This window comes from Dendrobates tinctorius, unplaced genomic scaffold (assembly GCF_039654945.1).
Source record: "Dendrobates tinctorius isolate UK_male_01 unplaced genomic scaffold, ASM3965494v1 ptg000251l, whole genome shotgun sequence".
In the NCBI taxonomy this organism is placed as follows: domain Eukaryota; kingdom Metazoa; phylum Chordata; class Amphibia; order Anura; family Dendrobatidae; genus Dendrobates; species Dendrobates tinctorius.
In genome coordinates this window covers 10,762,943-10,782,731 of record NW_027361918.1, presented here as the reverse complement: position 1 = coordinate 10,782,731, position 19,789 = coordinate 10,762,943, and the positions used below count along the sequence as shown (strand labels likewise).

Sequence of the window (19,789 nt, the reverse complement as noted above, 5' to 3'; positions counted from 1 at the left end):
AACCAACCTCTGCTAAATAGTTGTGTTTTATAAACTTCATCATTGCATATCAACTGAACTTTTCTGTCAACAGCAAACGTGTCTCGGATCAAAAACACTAGTCAAAATCCTAAATCCCAGTACAACTCGTGCCAAAGGACCAGAAGGAGATTCGCGACCTCTCAGCATTTTCTATATTCAAACCAAACCATAAAAGATCAATCTTTTCGCTTGGGATTGTGCTGCATTACAACTTTTTTCTACAAACTAGGTAAGTTTTTTTTCATTCCCCCAGTTTGGTTCTCTATATACAGAGAAATGGTTTACTAGAAAATTGCTCGACTGTATTTGTAGGCCATAATTCACATTGTGAAACCCAGCGGTCGATGGATCGAAACCAACCTCTGCTAAATAGTTGTGTTTTATAAACTTCATCATTGCATATCAACTGAACTTTTCTGTCAACAGCAAACGTGTCTCGGATCAAAAACACTAGTCAAAATCCTAAATCCCAGTACAACTCGTGCCAAAGGACCAGAAGGAGATTCGCGACCTCTCAGCATTTTCTATATTCAAACCAAACCATAAAAGGTCAATCTTTTTGCTTGGGATTGTGCTGCATTACAACTTTTTTCTACAAACTAGGTAAGTTTTTTTTACTCCCCCAGTCTGGTTCTCTACATACATAGAAATGGTTTGCTAGAAAATTGCCCGACTGTATTTGTAGGCCATAATTCACATTGTGAAACCCAGCGGTCGATGGATCGAAACCAACCTCTGCTAAATAGTTGTGATTTATAAACTTCATCATTGCATATCAACTGAACTTTTCTGTCAACAGCAAACGTGTCTCGGATCAAAAACACTAGTCAAAATCCTAAATCCCAGTACAACTCGTGCCAAAGGACCAGAAGGAGATTCGCGACCTCTCAGCATTTTCTATAATCAAACCAAACCATAAAAGGTCAATCTTTTTGCTTGGGATTGTGCTGCATTACAACTTTTTTCTACAAACTAGGTAAGTTTTTTTTACTCCCCCAGTCTGGTTCTCTACATACGTAGAAATGGTTTGCTAGAAAATTGCTCGACTTTATTTGTAGGCCATAATTCACATTGTGAACTCCGTAGATGTTCTTCAAATATGGGAGAAAGGAATCTGTACTTAAAAAAAAAAAAAAAAAAAAAAAAAAAAGCACTCAATGGCACATTTGACTATAAGTAAACTGTGACATGGTGTGGCGTGAAACTGATAATGGCGTTCGTCGGGCATGGGGGATTAGCTCAAGTGGTAGAGCGCTCGCTTAGCATGCGAGAGGTAGCGGGATCGATGCCCGCATTCTCCAATACAATCTTTGGATTCCTTTTTCAGTTGGCCGAGTGAATTGTTTATGCCACCTGCTCGTGGCACACACGTCCAAACCTTGAAGACTTTCAACAATGGCTAAATCAAGCCTTCGATAGCTCAGCTGGTAGAGCGGAGGACTGTAGATCTAAATTAGCAATCCTTAGGTCGCTGGTTCAATTCCGGCTCGAAGGAAGTTTTGTGTATTCTATCAGATGTTTTCAACCTTCTGGCAAATACCAGACAGCTATGCTCTTTATGGACATGTAGACAGAAACACAACCGGAAAGTTTTTTCTCCAGTTTGCCTTGTGAATTCAAAACTTAGGCAGCAACAGTGCTTTTACTTTATGGAGATGCTGAGCACCAATGTGAAAACGTCTTCAACTGTAGCATGCTACCCAAGCAAAAGGAACCAACGTCCCTGGGTGGACTCGAACCACCAACCTTTCGGTTAACAGCCGAACGCGCTAACCGATTGCGCCACAGAGACACAAACGCCTGCCGAACTTTCGTCTAACAGCCGGACGCACCCACCAGTTTTAACCGGAACCTTAAACAATGGTCAGACACCATTTCCTCTAATGATTTTCAACAATAATATGACACAAGAAAGCAAAAAAAAACAAAGAAACAATTGCAGAACCCCAGGAGTACTCTAGTCGCCAACAAATATGTAATGGCTGAAAATTTACATGTCATCGACCTGAACACAAACAGTCATTAGAATTTTACTCTGTACATCTGTTAACACAAGCAGAGTGGCGCAGCGGAAGCGTGCTGGGCCCATAACCCAGAGGTCGATGGATCGAATCCATCCTCTGCTAAATTGTGCTGCATTGCATCTTTTTCTACAAACTAGCTAAGTTTTTTTCACTTCCCCATTTTGGTTCTCTATATACAGAGAAATGGTTTGCTAGAAAATTGCTCGACTGTATTTGTAGACCATAATTCACATTGTGAAACCCAGCGGTCAATGGATTGAAACCAACCTCTGCTAAATAGTTGTGTTTTATAAACTTCATCATTGCATATCAACTGAACTTTTCTGTCAACAGCAAACGTGTCTCGGATCAAAAACACTAGTCAAAATCCTAAATCCCAGTACAACTCGTGCCAAAGGACCAGAAGGAGATTCGCGACCTCTCAGCATTTTCTATATTCAAACCAAACCATAAAAGATCAATCTTTTCGCTTGGGATTGTGCTGCATTACAACTTTTTTCTACAAACTAGGTAAGTTTTTTTTCATTCCCCCAGTTTGGTTCTCTATATACAGAGAAATGGTTTACTAGAAAATTGCTCGACTGTATTTGTAGGCCATAATTCACATTGTGAAACCCAGCGGTCGATGGATCGAAACCAACCTCTGCTAAATAGTTGTGTTTTATAAACTTCATCATTGCATATCAACTGAACTTTTCTGTCAACAGCAAACGTGTCTCGGATCAAAAACACTAGTCAAAATCCTAAATCCCAGTACAACTCGTGCCAAAGGACCAGAAGGAGATTCGCGACCTCTCAGCATTTTCTGTATTCAAACCAAACCATAAAAGGTCAATCTTTTTGCTTGGGATTGTGCTGCATTACAACTTTTTTCTACAAACTAGGTAAGTTTTTTTTACTCCCCCAGTCTGGTTCTCTACATACATAGAAATGGTTTGCTAGAAAATTGCCCGACTGTATTTGTAGGCCATAATTCACATTGTGAAACCCAGCGGTCGATGGATCGAAACCAACCTCTGCTAAATAGTTGTGATTTATAAACTTCATCATTGCATATCAACTGAACTTTTCTGTCAACAGCAAACGTGTCTCGGATCAAAAACACTAGTCAAAATCCTAAATCCCAGTACAACTCGTGCCAAAGGACCAGAAGGAGATTCGCGACCTCTCAGCATTTTCTATATTCAAACCAAACCATAAAAGGTCAATCTTTTTGCTTGGGATTGTGCTGCATTACAACTTTTTTCTACAAACTAGGTAAGTTTTTTTTACTCCCCCAGTCTGGTTCTCTACATACATAGAAATGGTTTGCTAGAAAATTGCCTGACTGTATTTGTAGGCCATAATTCACATTGTGAACTACGTAGATGTTCTTCAAATATGGGAGAAAGGAATCTGTACTTAAAAAAAAAAAAAAAAAAAGCACTCAATGGCACATTTGACTATAAGTAAACTGTGACATGGTGTGGCGTGAAACTGATAATGGCGTTCGTCGGGCATGGGGGATTAGCTCAAGTGGTAGAGCGCTCGCTTAGCATGCGAGAGGTAGCGGGATCGATGCCCGCATTCTCCAATACAATCTTTGGATTCCTTTTTCAGTTGGCCGAGTGAATTGTTTATGCCACCTGCTCGTGGCACACACGTCCAAACCTTGAAGACTTTCAACAATGGCTAAATCAAGCCTTCGATAGCTCAGCTGGTAGAGCGGAGGACTGTAGATCTAAATTAGCAATCCTTAGGTCGCTGGTTCAATTCCGGCTCGAAGGAAGTTTTGTGTATTCTATCAGATGTTTTCAACCTTCTGGCAAATACCAGACAGCTATGCTCTTTCTGGACATGTAGACAGAAACACAACCGGAAAGTTTTTTCTCCAGTTTGCCTTGTGAATTCAAAACTTAGGCAGCAACAGTGCTTTTACTTTATGGAGATGCTGAGCACCAATGTGAAAACGTCTTCAACTGTAGCATGCTACCCAAGCAAAAGGAACCAACGTCCCTGGGTGGACTCGAACCACCAACCTTTCGGTTAACAGCCGAACGCGCTAACCGATTGCGCCACAGAGACACAAACGCCTGCCGAACTTTCGTCTAACAGCCGGACGCACCCACCAGTTTTAACCGGAACCTTAAACAATGGTCAGACACCATTTCCTCTAATGATTTTCAACAATAATATGACACAAGAAAGCAAAAAAAAACAAAGAAACAATTGCAGAACCCCAGGAGTACTCTAGTCGCCAACAAATATGTAATGGCTGAAAATTTACATGTCATCGACCTGAACACAAACAGTCATTAGAATTTTACTCTGTACATCTGTTAACACAAGCAGAGTGGCGCAGCGGAAGCGTGCTGGGCCCATAACCCAGAGGTCGATGGATCGAAGCCATCCTCTGCTAAATTGTGCTGCATTGCATCTTTTTCTACAAACTAGCTAAGTTTTTTTCACTTCCCCATTTTGGTTCTCTATATACAGAGAAATGGTTTGCTAGAAAATTGCTCGACTGTATTTGTAGACCATAATTCACATTGTGAAACCCAGCGGTCAATGGATTGAAACCAACCTCTGCTAAATAGTTGTGTTTTATAAACTTCATCATTGCATATCAACTGAACTTTTCTGTCAACAGCAAACGTGTCTCGGATCAAAAACACTAGTCAAAATCCTAAATCCCAGTACAACTCGTGCCAAAGGACCAGAAGGAGATTCGCGACCTCTCAGCATTTTCTATATTCAAACCAAACCATAAAAGATCAATCTTTTCGCTTGGGATTGTGCTGCATTACAACTTTTTTCTACAAACTAGGTAAGTTTTTTTTCATTCCCCCAGTTTGGTTCTCTATATACAGAGAAATGGTTTACTAGAAAATTGCTCGACTGTATTTGTAGGCCATAATTCACATTGTGAAACCCAGCGGTCGATGGATCGAAACCAACCTCTGCTAAATAGTTGTGTTTTATAAACTTCATCATTGCATATCAACTGAACTTTTCTGTCAACAGCAAACGTGTCTCGGATCAAAAACACTAGTCAAAATCCTAAATCCCAGTACAACTCGTGCCAAAGGACCAGAAGGAGATTCGCGACCTCTCAGCATTTTCTATATTCAAACCAAACCATAAAAGGTCAATCTTTTTGCTTGGGATTGTGCTGCATTACAACTTTTTTCTACAAACTAGGTAAGTTTTTTTTACTCCCCCAGTCTGGTTCTCTACATACATAGAAATGGTTTGCTAGAAAATTGCCCGACTGTATTTGTAGGCCATAATTCACATTGTGAAACCCAGCGGTCGATGGATCGAAACCAACCTCTGCTAAATAGTTGTGATTTATAAACTTCATCATTGCATATCAACTGAACTTTTCTGTCAACAGCAAACGTGTCTCGGATCAAAAACACTAGTCAAAATCCTAAATCCCAGTACAACTCGTGCCAAAGGACCAGAAGGAGATTCGCGACCTCTCAGCATTTTCTATATTCAAACCAAACCATAAAAGGTCAATCTTTTTGCTTGGGATTGTGCTGCATTACAACTTTTTTCTACAAACTAGGTAAGTTTTTTTTACTCCCCCAGTCTGGTTCTCTACATACATAGAAATGGTTTGCTAGAAAATTGCCCGACTGTATTTGTAGGCCATAATTCACATTGTGAACTACGTAGATGTTCTTCAAATATGGGAGAAAGGAATCTGTACTTAAAAAAAAAAAAAAAAAAAGCACTCAATGGCACATTTGACTATAAGTAAACTGTGACATGGTGTGGCGTGAAACTGATAATGGCGTTCGTCGGGCATGGGGGATTAGCTCAAGTGGTAGAGCGCTCGCTTAGCATGCGAGAGGTAGCGGGATCGATGCCCGCATTCTCCAATACAATCCTTGGATTCCTTTTTCAGTTGGCCGAGTGAATTGTTTATGCCACCTGCTCGTGGCACACACGTCCAAACCTTGAAGACTTTCAACAATGGCTAAATCAAGCCTTCGATAGCTCAGCTGGTAGAGCGGAGGACTGTAGATCTAAATTAGCAATCCTTAGGTCGCTGGTTCAATTCCGGCTCGAAGGAAGTTTTGTGTATTCTATCAGATGTTTTCAACCTTCTGGCAAATACCAGACAGCTATGCTCTTTCTGGACATGTAGACAGAAACACAACCGGAAAGTTTTTTCTCCAGTTTGCCTTGTGAATTCAAAACTTAGGCAGCAACAGTGCTTTTACTTTATGGAGATGCTGAGCACCAATGTGAAAACGTCTTCAACTGTAGCATGCTACCCAAGCAAAAGGAACCAACGTCCCTGGGTGGACTCGAACCACCAACCTTTCGGTTAACAGCCGAACGCGCTAACCGATTGCGCCACAGAGACACAAACGCCTGCCGAACTTTCGTCTAACAGCCGGACGCACCCACCAGTTTTAACCGGAACCTTAAACAATGGTCAGACACCATTTCCTCTAATGATTTTCAACAATAATATGACACAAGAAAGCAAAAAAAAACAAAGAAACAATTGCAGAACCCCAGGAGTACTCTAGTCGCCAACAAATATGTAATGGCTGAAAATTTACATGTCATCGACCTGAACACAAACAGTCATTAGAATTTTACTCTGTACATCTGTTAACACAAGCAGAGTGGCGCAGCGGAAGCGTGCTGGGCCCATAACCCAGAGGTCGATGGATCGAAGCCATCCTCTGCTAAATTGTGCTGCATTGCATCTTTTTCTACAAACTAGCTAAGTTTTTTTCACTTCCCCATTTTGGTTCTCTATATACAGAGAAATGGTTTGCTAGAAAATTGCTCGACTGTATTTGTAGACCATAATTCACATTGTGAAACCCAGCGGTCAATGGATTGAAACCAACCTCTGCTAAATAGTTGTGTTTTATAAACTTCATCATTGCATATCAACTGAACTTTTCTGTCAACAGCAAACGTGTCTCGGATCAAAAACACTAGTCAAAATCCTAAATCCCAGTACAACTCGTGCCAAAGGACCAGAAGGAGATTCGCGACCTCTCAGCATTTTCTATATTCAAACCAAACCATAAAAGATCAATCTTTTCGCTTGGGATTGTGCTGCATTACAACTTTTTTCTACAAACTAGGTAAGTTTTTTTTCATTCCCCCAGTTTGGTTCTCTATATACAGAGAAATGGTTTACTAGAAAATTGCTCGACTGTATTTGTAGGCCATAATTCACATTGTGAAACCCAGCGGTCGATGGATCGAAACCAACCTCTGCTAAATAGTTGTGTTTTATAAACTTCATCATTGCATATCAACTGAACTTTTCTGTCAACAGCAAACGTGTCTCGGATCAAAAACACTAGTCAAAATCCTAAATCCCAGTACAACTCGTGCCAAAGGACCAGAAGGAGATTCGCGACCTCTCAGCATTTTCTATATTCAAACCAAACCATAAAAGGTCAATCTTTTTGCTTGGGATTGTGCTGCATTACAACTTTTTTCTACAAACTAGGTAAGTTTTTTTTACTCCCCCAGTCTGGTTCTCTACATACATAGAAATGGTTTGCTAGAAAATTGCCCGACTGTATTTGTAGGCCATAATTCACATTGTGAAACCCAGCGGTCGATGGATCGAAACCAACCTCTGCTAAATAGTTGTGATTTATAAACTTCATCATTGCATATCAACTGAACTTTTCTGTCAACAGCAAACGTGACTCGGATCAAAAACACTAGTCAAAATCCTAAATCCCAGTACAACTCGTGCCAAAGGACCAGAAGGAGATTCGCGACCTCTCAGCATTTTCTATAATCAAACCAAACCATAAAAGGTCAATCTTTTTGCTTGGGATTGTGCTGCATTACAACTTTTTTCTACAAACTAGGTAAGTTTTTTTTACTCCCCCAGTCTGGTTCTCTACATACGTAGAAATGGTTTGCTAGAAAATTGCTCGACTTTATTTGTAGGCCATAATTCACATTGTGAACTCCGTAGATGTTCTTCAAATATGGGAGAAAGGAATCTGTACTTAAAAAAAAAAAAAAAAAAAAAAAAAAAAGCACTCAATGGCACATTTGACTATAAGTAAACTGTGACATGGTGTGGCGTGAAACTGATAATGGCGTTCGTCGGGCATGGGGGATTAGCTCAAGTGGTAGAGCGCTCGCTTAGCATGCGAGAGGTAGCGGGATCGATGCCCGCATTCTCCAATACAATCTTTGGATTCCTTTTTCAGTTGGCCGAGTGAATTGTTTATGCCACCTGCTCGTGGCACACACGTCCAAACCTTGAAGACTTTCAACAATGGCTAAATCAAGCCTTCGATAGCTCAGCTGGTAGAGCGGAGGACTGTAGATCTAAATTAGCAATCCTTAGGTCGCTGGTTCAATTCCGGCTCGAAGGAAGTTTTGTGTATTCTATCAGATGTTTTCAACCTTCTGGCAAATACTAGACAGCTATGCTCTTTCTGGACATGTAGACAGAAACACAACCGGAAAGTTTTTTCTCCAGTTTGCCTTGTGAATTCAAAACTTAGGCAGCAACAGTGCTTTTACTTTATGGAGATGCTGAGCACCAATGTGAAAACGTCTTCAACTGTAGCATGCTACCCAAGCAAAAGGAACCAACGTCCCTGGGTGGACTCGAACCACCAACCTTTCGGTTAACAGCCGAACGCGCTAACCGATTGCGCCACAGAGACACAAACGCCTGCCGAACTTTCGTCTAACAGCCGGACGCACCCACCAGTTTTAACCGGAACCTTAAACAATGGTCAGACACCATTTCCTCTAATGATTTTCAACAATAATATGACACAAGAAAGCAAAAAAAAACAAAGAAACAATTGCAGAACCCCAGGAGTACTCTAGTCGCCAACAAATATGTAATGGCTGAAAATTTACATGTCATCGACCTGAACACAAACAGTCATTAGAATTTTACTCTGTACATCTGTTAACACAAGCAGAGTGGCGCAGCGGAAGCGTGCTGGGCCCATAACCCAGAGGTCGATGGATCGAATCCATCCTCTGCTAAATTGTGCTGCATTGCATCTTTTTCTACAAACTAGCTAAGTTTTTTTCACTTCCCCATTTTGGTTCTCTATATACAGAGAAATGGTTTGCTAGAAAATTGCTCGACTGTATTTGTAGACCATAATTCACATTGTGAAACCCAGCGGTCAATGGATTGAAACCAACCTCTGCTAAATAGTTGTGTTTTATAAACTTCATCATTGCATATCAACTGAACTTTTCTGTCAACAGCAAACGTGTCTCGGATCAAAAACACTAGTCAAAATCCTAAATCCCAGTACAACTCGTGCCAAAGGACCAGAAGGAGATTCGCGACCTCTCAGCATTTTCTATATTCAAACCAAACCATAAAAGATCAATCTTTCCGCTTGGGATTGTGCTGCATTACAACTTTTTTCTACAAACTAGGTAAGTTTTTTTTCATTCCCCCAGTTTGGTTCTCTATATACAGAGAAATGGTTTACTAGAAAATTGCTCGACTGTATTTGTAGGCCATAATTCACATTGTGAAACCCAGCGGTCGATGGATCGAAACCAACCTCTGCTAAATAGTTGTGTTTTATAAACTTCATCATTGCATATCAACTGAACTTTTCTGTCAACAGCAAACGTGTCTCGGATCAAAAACACTAGTCAAAATCCTAAATCCCAGTACAACTCGTGCCAAAGGACCAGAAGGAGATTCGCGACCTCTCAGCATTTTCTATATTCAAACCAAACCATAAAAGGTCAATCTTTTTGCTTGGGATTGTGCTGCATTACAACTTTTTTCTACAAACTAGGTAAGTTTTTTTTACTCCCCCAGTCTGGTTCTCTACATACATAGAAATGGTTTGCTAGAAAATTGCCCGACTGTATTTGTAGGCCATAATTCACATTGTGAAACCCAGCGGTCGATGGATCGAAACCAACCTCTGCTAAATAGTTGTGATTTATAAACTTCATCATTGCATATCAACTGAACTTTTCTGTCAACAGCAAACGTGTCTCGGATCAAAAACACTAGTCAAAATCCTAAATCCCAGTACAACTCGTGCCAAAGGACCAGAAGGAGATTCGCGACCTCTCAGCATTTTCTATATTCAAACCAAACCATAAAAGGTCAATCTTTTTGCTTGGGATTGTGCTGCATTACAACTTTTTTCTACAAACTAGGTAAGTTTTTTTTACTCCCCCAGTCTGGTTCTCTACATACATAGAAATGGTTTGCTAGAAAATTGCCCGACTGTATTTGTAGGCCATAATTCACATTGTGAACTACGTAGATGTTCTTCAAATATGGGAGAAAGGAATCTGTACTTAAAAAAAAAAAAAAAAAAAGCACTCAATGGCACATTTGACTATAAGTAAACTGTGACATGGTGTGGCGTGAAACTGATAATGGCGTTCGTCGGGCATGGGGGATTAGCTCAAGTGGTAGAGCGCTCGCTTAGCATGCGAGAGGTAGCGGGATCGATGCCCGCATTCTCCAATACAATCTTTGGATTCCTTTTTCAGTTGGCCGAGTGAATTGTTTATGCCACCTGCTCGTGGCACACACGTCCAAACCTTGAAGACTTTCAACAATGGCTAAATCAAGCCTTCGATAGCTCAGCTGGTAGAGCGGAGGACTGTAGATCTAAATTAGCAATCCTTAGGTCGCTGGTTCAATTCCGGCTCGAAGGAAGTTTTGTGTATTCTATCAGATGTTTTCAACCTTCTGGCAAATACCAGACAGCTATGCTCTTTCTGGACATGTAGACAGAAACACAACCGGAAAGTTTTTTCTCCAGTTTGCCTTGTGAATTCAAAACTTAGGCAGCAACAGTGCTTTTACTTTATGGAGATGCTGAGCACCAATGTGAAAACGTCTTCAACTGTAGCATGCTACCCAAGCAAAAGGAACCAACGTCCCTGGGTGGACTCGAACCACCAACCTTTCGGTTAACAGCCGAACGCGCTAACCGATTGCGCCACAGAGACACAAACGCCTGCCGAACTTTCGTCTAACAGCCGGACGCACCCACCAGTTTTAACCGGAACCTTAAACAATGGTCAGACACCATTTCCTCTAATGATTTTCAACAATAATATGACACAAGAAAGCAAAAAAAAACAAAGAAACAATTGCAGAACCCCAGGAGTACTCTAGTCGCCAACAAATATGTAATGGCTGAAAATTTACATGTCATCGACCTGAACACAAACAGTCATTAGAATTTTACTCTGTACATCTGTTAACACAAGCAGAGTGGCGCAGCGGAAGCGTGCTGGGCCCATAACCCAGAGGTCGATGGATCGAATCCATCCTCTGCTAAATTGTGCTGCATTGCATCTTTTTCTACAAACTAGCTAAGTTTTTTTCACTTCCCCATTTTGGTTCTCTATATACAGAGAAATGGTTTGCTAGAAAATTGCTCGACTGTATTTGTAGACCATAATTCACATTGTGAAACCCAGCGGTCAATGGATTGAAACCAACCTCTGCTAAATAGTTGTGTTTTATAAACTTCATCATTGCATATCAACTGAACTTTTCTGTCAACAGCAAACGTGTCTCGGATCAAAAACACTAGTCAAAATCCTAAATCCCAGTACAACTCGTGCCAAAGGACCAGAAGGAGATTCGCGACCTCTCAGCATTTTCTATATTCAAACCAAACCATAAAAGATCAATCTTTTCGCTTGGGATTGTGCTGCATTACAACTTTTTTCTACAAACTAGGTAAGTTTTTTTTCATTCCCCCAGTTTGGTTCTCTATATACAGAGAAATGGTTTACTAGAAAATTGCTCGACTGTATTTGTAGGCCATAATTCACATTGTGAAACCCAGCGGTCGATGGATCGAAACCAACCTCTGCTAAATAGTTGTGTTTTATAAACTTCATCATTGCATATCAACTGAACTTTTCTGTCAACAGCAAACGTGTCTCGGATCAAAAACACTAGTCAAAATCCTAAATCCCAGTACAACTCGTGCCAAAGGACCAGAAGGAGATTCGCGACCTCTCAGCATTTTCTATATTCAAACCAAACCATAAAAGGTCAATCTTTTTGCTTGGGATTGTGCTGCATTACAACTTTTTTCTACAAACTAGGTAAGTTTTTTTTACTCCCCCAGTCTGGTTCTCTACATACATAGAAATGGTTTGCTAGAAAATTGCCCGACTGTATTTGTAGGCCATAATTCACATTGTGAAACCCAGCGGTCGATGGATCGAAACCAACCTCTGCTAAATAGTTGTGATTTATAAACTTCATCATTGCATATCAACTGAACTTTTCTGTCAACAGCAAACGTGTCTCGGATCAAAAACACTAGTCAAAATCCTAAATCCCAGTACAACTCGTGCCAAAGGACCAGAAGGAGATTCGCGACCTCTCAGCATTTTCTATATTCAAACCAAACCATAAAAGGTCAATCTTTTTGCTTGGGATTGTGCTGCATTACAACTTTTTTCTACAAACTAGGTAAGTTTTTTTTACTCCCCCAGTCTGGTTCTCTACATACATAGAAATGGTTTGCTAGAAAATTGCCCGACTGTATTTGTAGGCCATAATTCACATTGTGAACTACGTAGATGTTCTTCAAATATGGGAGAAAGGAATCTGTACTTAAAAAAAAAAAAAAAAAAAGCACTCAATGGCACATTTGACTATAAGTAAACTGTGACATGGTGTGGCGTGAAACTGATAATGGCGTTCGTCGGGCATGGGGGATTAGCTCAAGTGGTAGAGCGCTCGCTTAGCATGCGAGAGGTAGCGGGATCGATGCCCGCATTCTCCAATACAATCTTTGGATTCCTTTTTCAGTTGGCCGAGTGAATTGTTTATGCCACCTGCTCGTGGCACACACGTCCAAACCTTGAAGACTTTCAACAATGGCTAAATCAAGCCTTCGATAGCTCAGCTGGTAGAGCGGAGGACTGTAGATCTAAATTAGCAATCCTTAGGTCGCTGGTTCAATTCCGGCTCGAAGGAAGTTTTGTGTATTCTATCAGATGTTTTCAACCTTCTGGCAAATACCAGACAGCTATGCTCTTTCTGGACATGTAGACAGAAACACAACCGGAAAGTTTTTTCTCCAGTTTGCCTTGTGAATTCAAAACTTAGGCAGCAACAGTGCTTTTACTTTATGGAGATGCTGAGCACCAATGTGAAAACGTCTTCAACTGTAGCATGCTACCCAAGCAAAAGGAACCAACGTCCCTGGGTGGACTCGAACCACCAACCTTTCGGTTAACAGCCGAACGCGCTAACCGATTGCGCCACAGAGACACAAACGCCTGCCGAACTTTCGTCTAACAGCCGGACGCACCCACCAGTTTTAACCGGAACCTTAAACAATGGTCAGACACCATTTCCTCTAATGATTTTCAACAATAATATGACACAAGAAAGCAAAAAAAAACAAAGAAACAATTGCAGAACCCCAGGAGTACTCTAGTCGCCAACAAATATGTAATGGCTGAAAATTTACATGTCATCGACCTGAACACAAACAGTCATTAGAATTTTACTCTGTACATCTGTTAACACAAGCAGAGTGGCGCAGCGGAAGCGTGCTGGGCCCATAACCCAGAGGTCGATGGATCGAAGCCATCCTCTGCTAAATTGTGCTGCATTGCATCTTTTTCTACAAACTAGCTAAGTTTTTTTCACTTCCCCATTTTGGTTCTCTATATACAGAGAAATGGTTTGCTAGAAAATTGCTCGACTGTATTTGTAGACCATAATTCACATTGTGAAACCCAGCGGTCAATGGATTGAAACCAACCTCTGCTAAATAGTTGTGTTTTATAAACTTCATCATTGCATATCAACTGAACTTTTCTGTCAACAGCAAACGTGTCTCGGATCAAAAACACTAGTCAAAATCCTAAATCCCAGTACAACTCGTGCCAAAGGACCAGAAGGAGATTCGCGACCTCTCAGCATTTTCTATATTCAAACCAAACCATAAAAGATCAATCTTTTCGCTTGGGATTGTGCTGCATTACAACTTTTTTCTACAAACTAGGTAAGTTTTTTTTCATTCCCCCAGTTTGGTTCTCTATATACAGAGAAATGGTTTACTAGAAAATTGCTCGACTGTATTTGTAGGCCATAATTCACATTGTGAAACCCAGCGGTCGATGGATCGAAACCAACCTCTGCTAAATAGTTGTGTTTTATAAACTTCATCATTGCATATCAACTGAACTTTTCTGTCAACAGCAAACGTGTCTCGGATCAAAAACACTAGTCAAAATCCTAAATCCCAGTACAACTCGTGCCAAAGGACCAGAAGGAGATTCGCGACCTCTCAGCATTTTCTATATTCAAACCAAACCATAAAAGGTCAATCTTTTTGCTTGGGATTGTGCTGCATTACAACTTTTTTCTACAAACTAGGTAAGTTTTTTTTACTCCCCCAGTCTGGTTCTCTACATACATAGAAATGGTTTGCTAGAAAATTGCCCGACTGTATTTGTAGGCCATAATTCACATTGTGAAACCCAGCGGTCGATGGATCGAAACCAACCTCTGCTAAATAGTTGTGATTTATAAACTTCATCATTGCATATCAACTGAACTTTTCTGTCAACAGCAAACGTGTCTCGGATCAAAAACACTAGTCAAAATCCTAAATCCCAGTACAACTCGTGCCAAAGGACCAGAAGGAGATTCGCGACCTCTCAGCATTTTCTATATTCAAACCAAACCATAAAAGGTCAATCTTTTTGCTTGGGATTGTGCTGCATTACAACTTTTTTCTACAAACTAGGTAAGTTTTTTTTACTCCCCCAGTCTGGTTCTCTACATACATAGAAATGGTTTGCTAGAAAATTGCCCGACTGTATTTGTAGGCCATAATTCACATTGTGAACTACGTAGATGTTCTTCAAATATGGGAGAAAGGAATCTGTACTTAAAAAAAAAAAAAAAAAAAGCACTCAATGGCACATTTGACTATAAGTAAACTGTGACATGGTGTGGCGTGAAACTGATAATGGCGTTCGTCGGGCATGGGGGATTAGCTCAAGTGGTAGAGCGCTCGCTTAGCATGCGAGAGGTAGCGGGATCGATGCCCGCATTCTCCAATACAATCTTTGGATTCCTTTTTCAGTTGGCCGAGTGAATTGTTTATGCCACCTGCTCGTGGCACACACGTCCAAACCTTGAAGACTTTCAACAATGGCTAAATCAAGCCTTCGATAGCTCAGCTGGTAGAGCGGAGGACTGTAGATCTAAATTAGCAATCCTTAGGTCGCTGGTTCAATTCCGGCTCGAAGGAAGTTTTGTGTATTCTATCAGATGTTTTCAACCTTCTGGCAAATACCAGACAGCTATGCTCTTTCTGGACATGTAGACAGAAACACAACCGGAAAGTTTTTTCTCCAGTTTGCCTTGTGAATTCAAAACTTAGGCAGCAACAGTGCTTTTACTTTATGGAGATGCTGAGCACCAATGTGAAAACGTCTTCAACTGTAGCATGCTACCCAAGCAAAAGGAACCAACGTCCCTGGGTGGACTCGAACCACCAACCTTTCGGTTAACAGCCGAACGCGCTAACCGATTGCGCCACAGAGACACAAACGCCTGCCGAACTTTCGTCTAACAGCCGGACGCACCCACCAGTTTTAACCGGAACCTTAAACAATGGTCAGACACCATTTCCTCTAATGATTTTCAACAATAATATGACACAAGAAAGCAAAAAAAAACAAAGAAACAATTGCAGAACCCCAGGAGTACTCTAGTCGCCAACAAATATGTAATGGCTGAAAATTTACATGTCATCGACCTGAACACAAACAGTCATTAGAATTTTACTCTGTACATCTGTTAACACAAGCAGAGTGGCGCAGCGGAAGCGTGCTGGGCCCATAACCCAGAGGTCGATGGATCGAATCCATCCTCTGCTAAATTGTGCTGCATTGCATCTTTTTCTACAAACTAGCTAAGTTTTTTTCACTTCCCCATTTTGGTTCTCTATATACAGAGAAATGGTTTGCTAGAAAATTGCTCGACTGTATTTGTAGACCATAATTCACATTGTGAAACCCAGCGGTCAATGGATTGAAACCAACCTCTGCTAAATAGTTGTGTTTTATAAACTTCATCATTGCATATCAACTGAACTTTTCTGTCAACAGCAAACGTGTCTCGGATCAAAAACACTAGTCAAAATCCTAAATCCCAGTACAACTCGTGCCAAAGGACCAGAAGGAGATTCGCGACCTCTCAGCATTTTCTATATTCAAACCAAACCATAAAAGATCAATCTTTTCGCTTGGGATTGTGCTGCATTACAACTTTTTTCTACAAACTAGGTAAGTTTTTTTTCATTCCCCCAGTTTGGTTCTCTATATACAGAGAAATGGTTTACTAGAAAATTGCTCGACTGTATTTGTAGGCCATAATTCACATTGTGAAACCCAGCGGTCGATGGATCGAAACCAACCTCTGCTAAATAGTTGTGTTTTATAAACTTCATCATTGCATATCAACTGAACTTTTCTGTCAACAGCAAACGTGTCTCGGATCAAAAACACTAGTCAAAATCCTAAATCCCAGTACAACTCGTGCCAAAGGACCAGAAGGAGATTCGCGACCTCTCAGCATTTTCTATATTCAAACCAAACCATAAAAGGTCAATCTTTTTGCTTGGGATTGTGCTGCATTACAACTTTTTTCTACAAACTAGGTAAGTTTTTTTTACTCCCCCAGTCTGGTTCTCTACATACATAGAAATGGTTTGCTAGAAAATTGCCCGACTGTATTTGTAGGCCATAATTCACATTGTGAAACCCAGCGGTCGATGGATCGAAACCAACCTCTGCTAAATAGTTGTGATTTATAAACTTCATCATTGCATATCAACTGAACTTTTCTGTCAACAGCAAACGTGTCTCGGATCAAAAACACTAGTCAAAATCCTAAATCCCAGTACAACTCGTGCCAAAGGACCAGAAGGAGATTCGCGACCTCTCAGCATTTTCTATATTCAAACCAAACCATAAAAGGTCAATCTTTTTGCTTGGGATTGTGCTGCATTACAACTTTTTTCTACAAACTAGGTAAGTTTTTTTTACTCCCCCAGTCTGGTTCTCTACATACATAGAAATGGTTTGCTAGAAAATTGCCCGACTGTATTTGTAGGCCATAATTCACATTGTGAACTACGTAGATGTTCTTCAAATATGGGAGAAAGGAATCTGTACTTAAAAAAAAAAAAAAAAAAAGCACTCAATGGCACATTTGACTATAAGTAAACTGTGACATGGTGTGGCGTGAAACTGATAATGGCGTTCGTCGGGCATGGGGGATTAGCTCAAGTGGTAGAGCGCTCGCTTAGCATGCGAGAGGTAGCGGGATCGATGCCCGCATTCTCCAATACAATCTTTGGATTCCTTTTTCAGTTGGCCGAGTGAATTGTTTATGCCACCTGCTCGTGGCACACACGTCCAAACCTTGAAGACTTTCAACAATGGCTAAATCAAGCCTTCGATAGCTCAGCTGGTAGAGCGGAGGACTGTAGATCTAAATTAGCAATCCTTAGGTCGCTGGTTCAATTCCGGCTCGAAGGAAGTTTTGTGTATTCTATCAGATGTTTTCAACCTTCTGGCAAATACCAGACAGCTATGCTCTTTCTGGACATGTAGACAGAAACACAACCGGAAAGTTTTTTCTCCAGTTTGCCTTGTGAATTCAAAACTTAGGCAGCAACAGTGCTTTTACTTTATGGAGATGCTGAGCACCAATGTGAAAACGTCTTCAACTGTAGCATGCTACCCAAGCAAAAGGAACCAACGTCCCTGGGTGGACTCGAACCACCAACCTTTCGGTTAACAGCCGAACGCGCTAACCGATTGCGCCACAGAGACACAAACGCCTGCCGAACTTTCGTCTAACAGCCGGACGCACCCACCAGTTTTAACCGGAACCTTAAACAATGGTCAGACACCATTTCCTCTAATGATTTTCAACAATAATATGACACAAGAAAGCAAAAAAAAACAAAGAAACAATTGCAGAACCCCAGGAGTACTCTAGTCGCCAACAAATATGTAATGGCTGAAAATTTACATGTCATCGACCTGAACACAAACAGTCATTAGAATTTTACTCTGTACATCTGTTAACACAAGCAGAGTGGCGCAGCGGAAGCGTGCTGGGCCCATAACCCAGAGGTCGATGGATCGAAGCCATCCTCTGCTAAATTGTGCTGCATTGCATCTTTTTCTACAAACTAGCTAAGTTTTTTTCACTTCCCCATTTTGGTTCTCTATATACAGAGAAATGGTTTGCTAGAAAATTGCTCGACTGTATTTGTAGACCATAATTCACATTGTGAAACCCAGCGGTCAATGGATTGAAACCAACCTCTGCTAAATAGTTGTGTTTTATAAACTTCATCATTGCATATCAACTGAACTTTTCTGTCAACAGCAAACGTGTCTCGGATCAAAAACACTAGTCAAAATCCTAAATCCCAGTACAACTCGTGCCAAAGGACCAGAAGGAGATTCGCGACCTCTCAGCATTTTCTATATTCAAACCAAACCATAAAAGATCAATCTTTTCGCTTGGGATTGTGCTGCATTACAACTTTTTTCTACAAACTAGGTAAGTTTTTTTTCATTCCCCCAGTTTGGTTCTCTATATACAGAGAAATGGTTTACTAGAAAATTGCTCGACTGTATTTGTAGGCCATAATTCACATTGTGAAACCCAGCGGTCGATGGATCGAAACCAACCTCTGCTAAATAGTTGTGTTTTATAAACTTCATCATTGCATATCAACTGAACTTTTCTGTCAACAGCAAACGTGTCTCGGATCAAAAACACTAGTCAAAATCCTAAATCCCAGTACAACTCGTGCCAAAGGACCAGAAGGAGATTCGCGACCTCTCAGCATTTTCTATATTCAAACCAAACCATAAAAGGTCAATCTTTTTGCTTGGGATTGTGCTGCATTACAACTTTTTTCTACAAACTAGGTAAGTTTTTTTTACTCCCCCAGTCTGGTTCTCTACATACATAGAAATGGTTTGCTAGAAAATTGCCCGACTGTATTTGTAGGCCATAATTCACATTGTGAAACCCAGCGGTCGATGGATCGAAACCAACCTCTGCTAAATAGTTGTGATTTATAAACTTCATCATTGCATATCAACTGAACTTTTCTGTCAACAGCAAACGTGTCTCGGATCAAAAACACTAGTCAAAATCCTAAATCCCAGTACAACTCGTGCCAAAGGACCAGAAGGAGATTCGCGACCTCTCAGCATTTTCTATATTCAAACCAAACCATAAAAGGTCAATCTTTTTGCTTGGGATTGTGCTGCATTACAACTTTTTTCTACAAACTAGGTAAGTTTTTTTTACTCCCCCAGTCTGGTTCTCTACATACATAGAAATGGTTTGCTAGAAAATTGCCCGACTGTATTTGTAGGCCATAATTCACATTGTGAACTACGTAGATGTTCTTCAAATATGGGAGAAAGGAATCTGTACTTAAAAAAAAAAAAAAAAAAAGCACTCAATGGCACATTTGACTATAAGTAAACTGTGACATGGTGTGGCGTGAAACTGATAATGGCGTTCGTCGGGCATGGGGGATTAGCTCAAGTGGTAGAGCGCTCGCTTAGCATGCGAGAGGTAGCGGGATCGATGCCCGCATTCTCCAATACAATCTTTGGATTCCTTTTTCAGTTGGCCGAGTGAATTGTTTATGCCACCTGCTCGTGGCACACACGTCCAAACCTTGAAGACTTTC

The 19,789-nt window shown here is 40.8% G+C and overlaps 25 non-coding genes across 25 annotated transcripts; 17 read left to right on the top strand and 8 right to left on the bottom strand.

Annotated features, from left to right (window-relative positions):
• The first annotated feature begins 1,249 nt into the window (after positions 1 to 1,249).
• Positions 1,250 to 1,322, top strand: TRNAA-AGC (transfer RNA alanine (anticodon AGC)). The gene has a single exon. It is a non-coding gene; the product is annotated as a tRNA-Ala (tRNA).
• Positions 1,323 to 1,430: 108 nt separating this feature from the next.
• On the top strand, positions 1,431 to 1,516 carry TRNAY-GUA (transfer RNA tyrosine (anticodon GUA)). Its single transcript is given in 2 exon segments — positions 1,431 to 1,467; positions 1,481 to 1,516. It is a non-coding gene; the product is annotated as a tRNA-Tyr (tRNA).
• A 223-nt stretch (positions 1,517 to 1,739) lies between these two features.
• Positions 1,740 to 1,813, bottom strand: TRNAN-GUU (transfer RNA asparagine (anticodon GUU)). Its single transcript has one exon. It is a non-coding gene; the product is annotated as a tRNA-Asn (tRNA).
• A 1,732-nt stretch (positions 1,814 to 3,545) lies between these two features.
• Positions 3,546 to 3,618, top strand: TRNAA-AGC (transfer RNA alanine (anticodon AGC)). Its single transcript has one exon. It is a non-coding gene; the product is annotated as a tRNA-Ala (tRNA).
• A 108-nt stretch (positions 3,619 to 3,726) lies between these two features.
• Positions 3,727 to 3,812, top strand: TRNAY-GUA (transfer RNA tyrosine (anticodon GUA)). The gene is given in 2 exon segments: positions 3,727 to 3,763; positions 3,777 to 3,812. It is a non-coding gene; the product is annotated as a tRNA-Tyr (tRNA).
• Positions 3,813 to 4,035: 223 nt separating this feature from the next.
• TRNAN-GUU (transfer RNA asparagine (anticodon GUU)) lies at positions 4,036 to 4,109 on the bottom strand. Its single transcript has one exon. It is a non-coding gene; the product is annotated as a tRNA-Asn (tRNA).
• Positions 4,110 to 5,841: 1,732 nt separating this feature from the next.
• On the top strand, positions 5,842 to 5,914 carry TRNAA-AGC (transfer RNA alanine (anticodon AGC)). Its single transcript has one exon. It is a non-coding gene; the product is annotated as a tRNA-Ala (tRNA).
• A 108-nt stretch (positions 5,915 to 6,022) lies between these two features.
• On the top strand, positions 6,023 to 6,108 carry TRNAY-GUA (transfer RNA tyrosine (anticodon GUA)). The gene is given in 2 exon segments: positions 6,023 to 6,059; positions 6,073 to 6,108. It is a non-coding gene; the product is annotated as a tRNA-Tyr (tRNA).
• Positions 6,109 to 6,331: 223 nt separating this feature from the next.
• Positions 6,332 to 6,405, bottom strand: TRNAN-GUU (transfer RNA asparagine (anticodon GUU)). The gene has a single exon. It is a non-coding gene; the product is annotated as a tRNA-Asn (tRNA).
• A 1,741-nt stretch (positions 6,406 to 8,146) lies between these two features.
• TRNAA-AGC (transfer RNA alanine (anticodon AGC)) lies at positions 8,147 to 8,219 on the top strand. Its single transcript has one exon. It is a non-coding gene; the product is annotated as a tRNA-Ala (tRNA).
• A 108-nt stretch (positions 8,220 to 8,327) lies between these two features.
• On the top strand, positions 8,328 to 8,413 carry TRNAY-GUA (transfer RNA tyrosine (anticodon GUA)). The gene is given in 2 exon segments: positions 8,328 to 8,364; positions 8,378 to 8,413. It is a non-coding gene; the product is annotated as a tRNA-Tyr (tRNA).
• Positions 8,414 to 8,636: 223 nt separating this feature from the next.
• TRNAN-GUU (transfer RNA asparagine (anticodon GUU)) lies at positions 8,637 to 8,710 on the bottom strand. Its single transcript has one exon. It is a non-coding gene; the product is annotated as a tRNA-Asn (tRNA).
• A 1,732-nt stretch (positions 8,711 to 10,442) lies between these two features.
• On the top strand, positions 10,443 to 10,515 carry TRNAA-AGC (transfer RNA alanine (anticodon AGC)). Its single transcript has one exon. It is a non-coding gene; the product is annotated as a tRNA-Ala (tRNA).
• Positions 10,516 to 10,623: 108 nt separating this feature from the next.
• TRNAY-GUA (transfer RNA tyrosine (anticodon GUA)) lies at positions 10,624 to 10,709 on the top strand. Its single transcript is given in 2 exon segments — positions 10,624 to 10,660; positions 10,674 to 10,709. It is a non-coding gene; the product is annotated as a tRNA-Tyr (tRNA).
• A 223-nt stretch (positions 10,710 to 10,932) lies between these two features.
• TRNAN-GUU (transfer RNA asparagine (anticodon GUU)) lies at positions 10,933 to 11,006 on the bottom strand. Its single transcript has one exon. It is a non-coding gene; the product is annotated as a tRNA-Asn (tRNA).
• A 1,732-nt stretch (positions 11,007 to 12,738) lies between these two features.
• TRNAA-AGC (transfer RNA alanine (anticodon AGC)) lies at positions 12,739 to 12,811 on the top strand. The gene has a single exon. It is a non-coding gene; the product is annotated as a tRNA-Ala (tRNA).
• A 108-nt stretch (positions 12,812 to 12,919) lies between these two features.
• TRNAY-GUA (transfer RNA tyrosine (anticodon GUA)) lies at positions 12,920 to 13,005 on the top strand. The gene is given in 2 exon segments: positions 12,920 to 12,956; positions 12,970 to 13,005. It is a non-coding gene; the product is annotated as a tRNA-Tyr (tRNA).
• Positions 13,006 to 13,228: 223 nt separating this feature from the next.
• TRNAN-GUU (transfer RNA asparagine (anticodon GUU)) lies at positions 13,229 to 13,302 on the bottom strand. Its single transcript has one exon. It is a non-coding gene; the product is annotated as a tRNA-Asn (tRNA).
• Positions 13,303 to 15,034: 1,732 nt separating this feature from the next.
• Positions 15,035 to 15,107, top strand: TRNAA-AGC (transfer RNA alanine (anticodon AGC)). The gene has a single exon. It is a non-coding gene; the product is annotated as a tRNA-Ala (tRNA).
• A 108-nt stretch (positions 15,108 to 15,215) lies between these two features.
• TRNAY-GUA (transfer RNA tyrosine (anticodon GUA)) lies at positions 15,216 to 15,301 on the top strand. The gene is given in 2 exon segments: positions 15,216 to 15,252; positions 15,266 to 15,301. It is a non-coding gene; the product is annotated as a tRNA-Tyr (tRNA).
• A 223-nt stretch (positions 15,302 to 15,524) lies between these two features.
• TRNAN-GUU (transfer RNA asparagine (anticodon GUU)) lies at positions 15,525 to 15,598 on the bottom strand. Its single transcript has one exon. It is a non-coding gene; the product is annotated as a tRNA-Asn (tRNA).
• A 1,732-nt stretch (positions 15,599 to 17,330) lies between these two features.
• TRNAA-AGC (transfer RNA alanine (anticodon AGC)) lies at positions 17,331 to 17,403 on the top strand. The gene has a single exon. It is a non-coding gene; the product is annotated as a tRNA-Ala (tRNA).
• Positions 17,404 to 17,511: 108 nt separating this feature from the next.
• On the top strand, positions 17,512 to 17,597 carry TRNAY-GUA (transfer RNA tyrosine (anticodon GUA)). The gene is given in 2 exon segments: positions 17,512 to 17,548; positions 17,562 to 17,597. It is a non-coding gene; the product is annotated as a tRNA-Tyr (tRNA).
• Positions 17,598 to 17,820: 223 nt separating this feature from the next.
• Positions 17,821 to 17,894, bottom strand: TRNAN-GUU (transfer RNA asparagine (anticodon GUU)). The gene has a single exon. It is a non-coding gene; the product is annotated as a tRNA-Asn (tRNA).
• A 1,732-nt stretch (positions 17,895 to 19,626) lies between these two features.
• Positions 19,627 to 19,699, top strand: TRNAA-AGC (transfer RNA alanine (anticodon AGC)). The gene has a single exon. It is a non-coding gene; the product is annotated as a tRNA-Ala (tRNA).
• Positions 19,700 to 19,789: the final 90 nt, after the last annotated feature.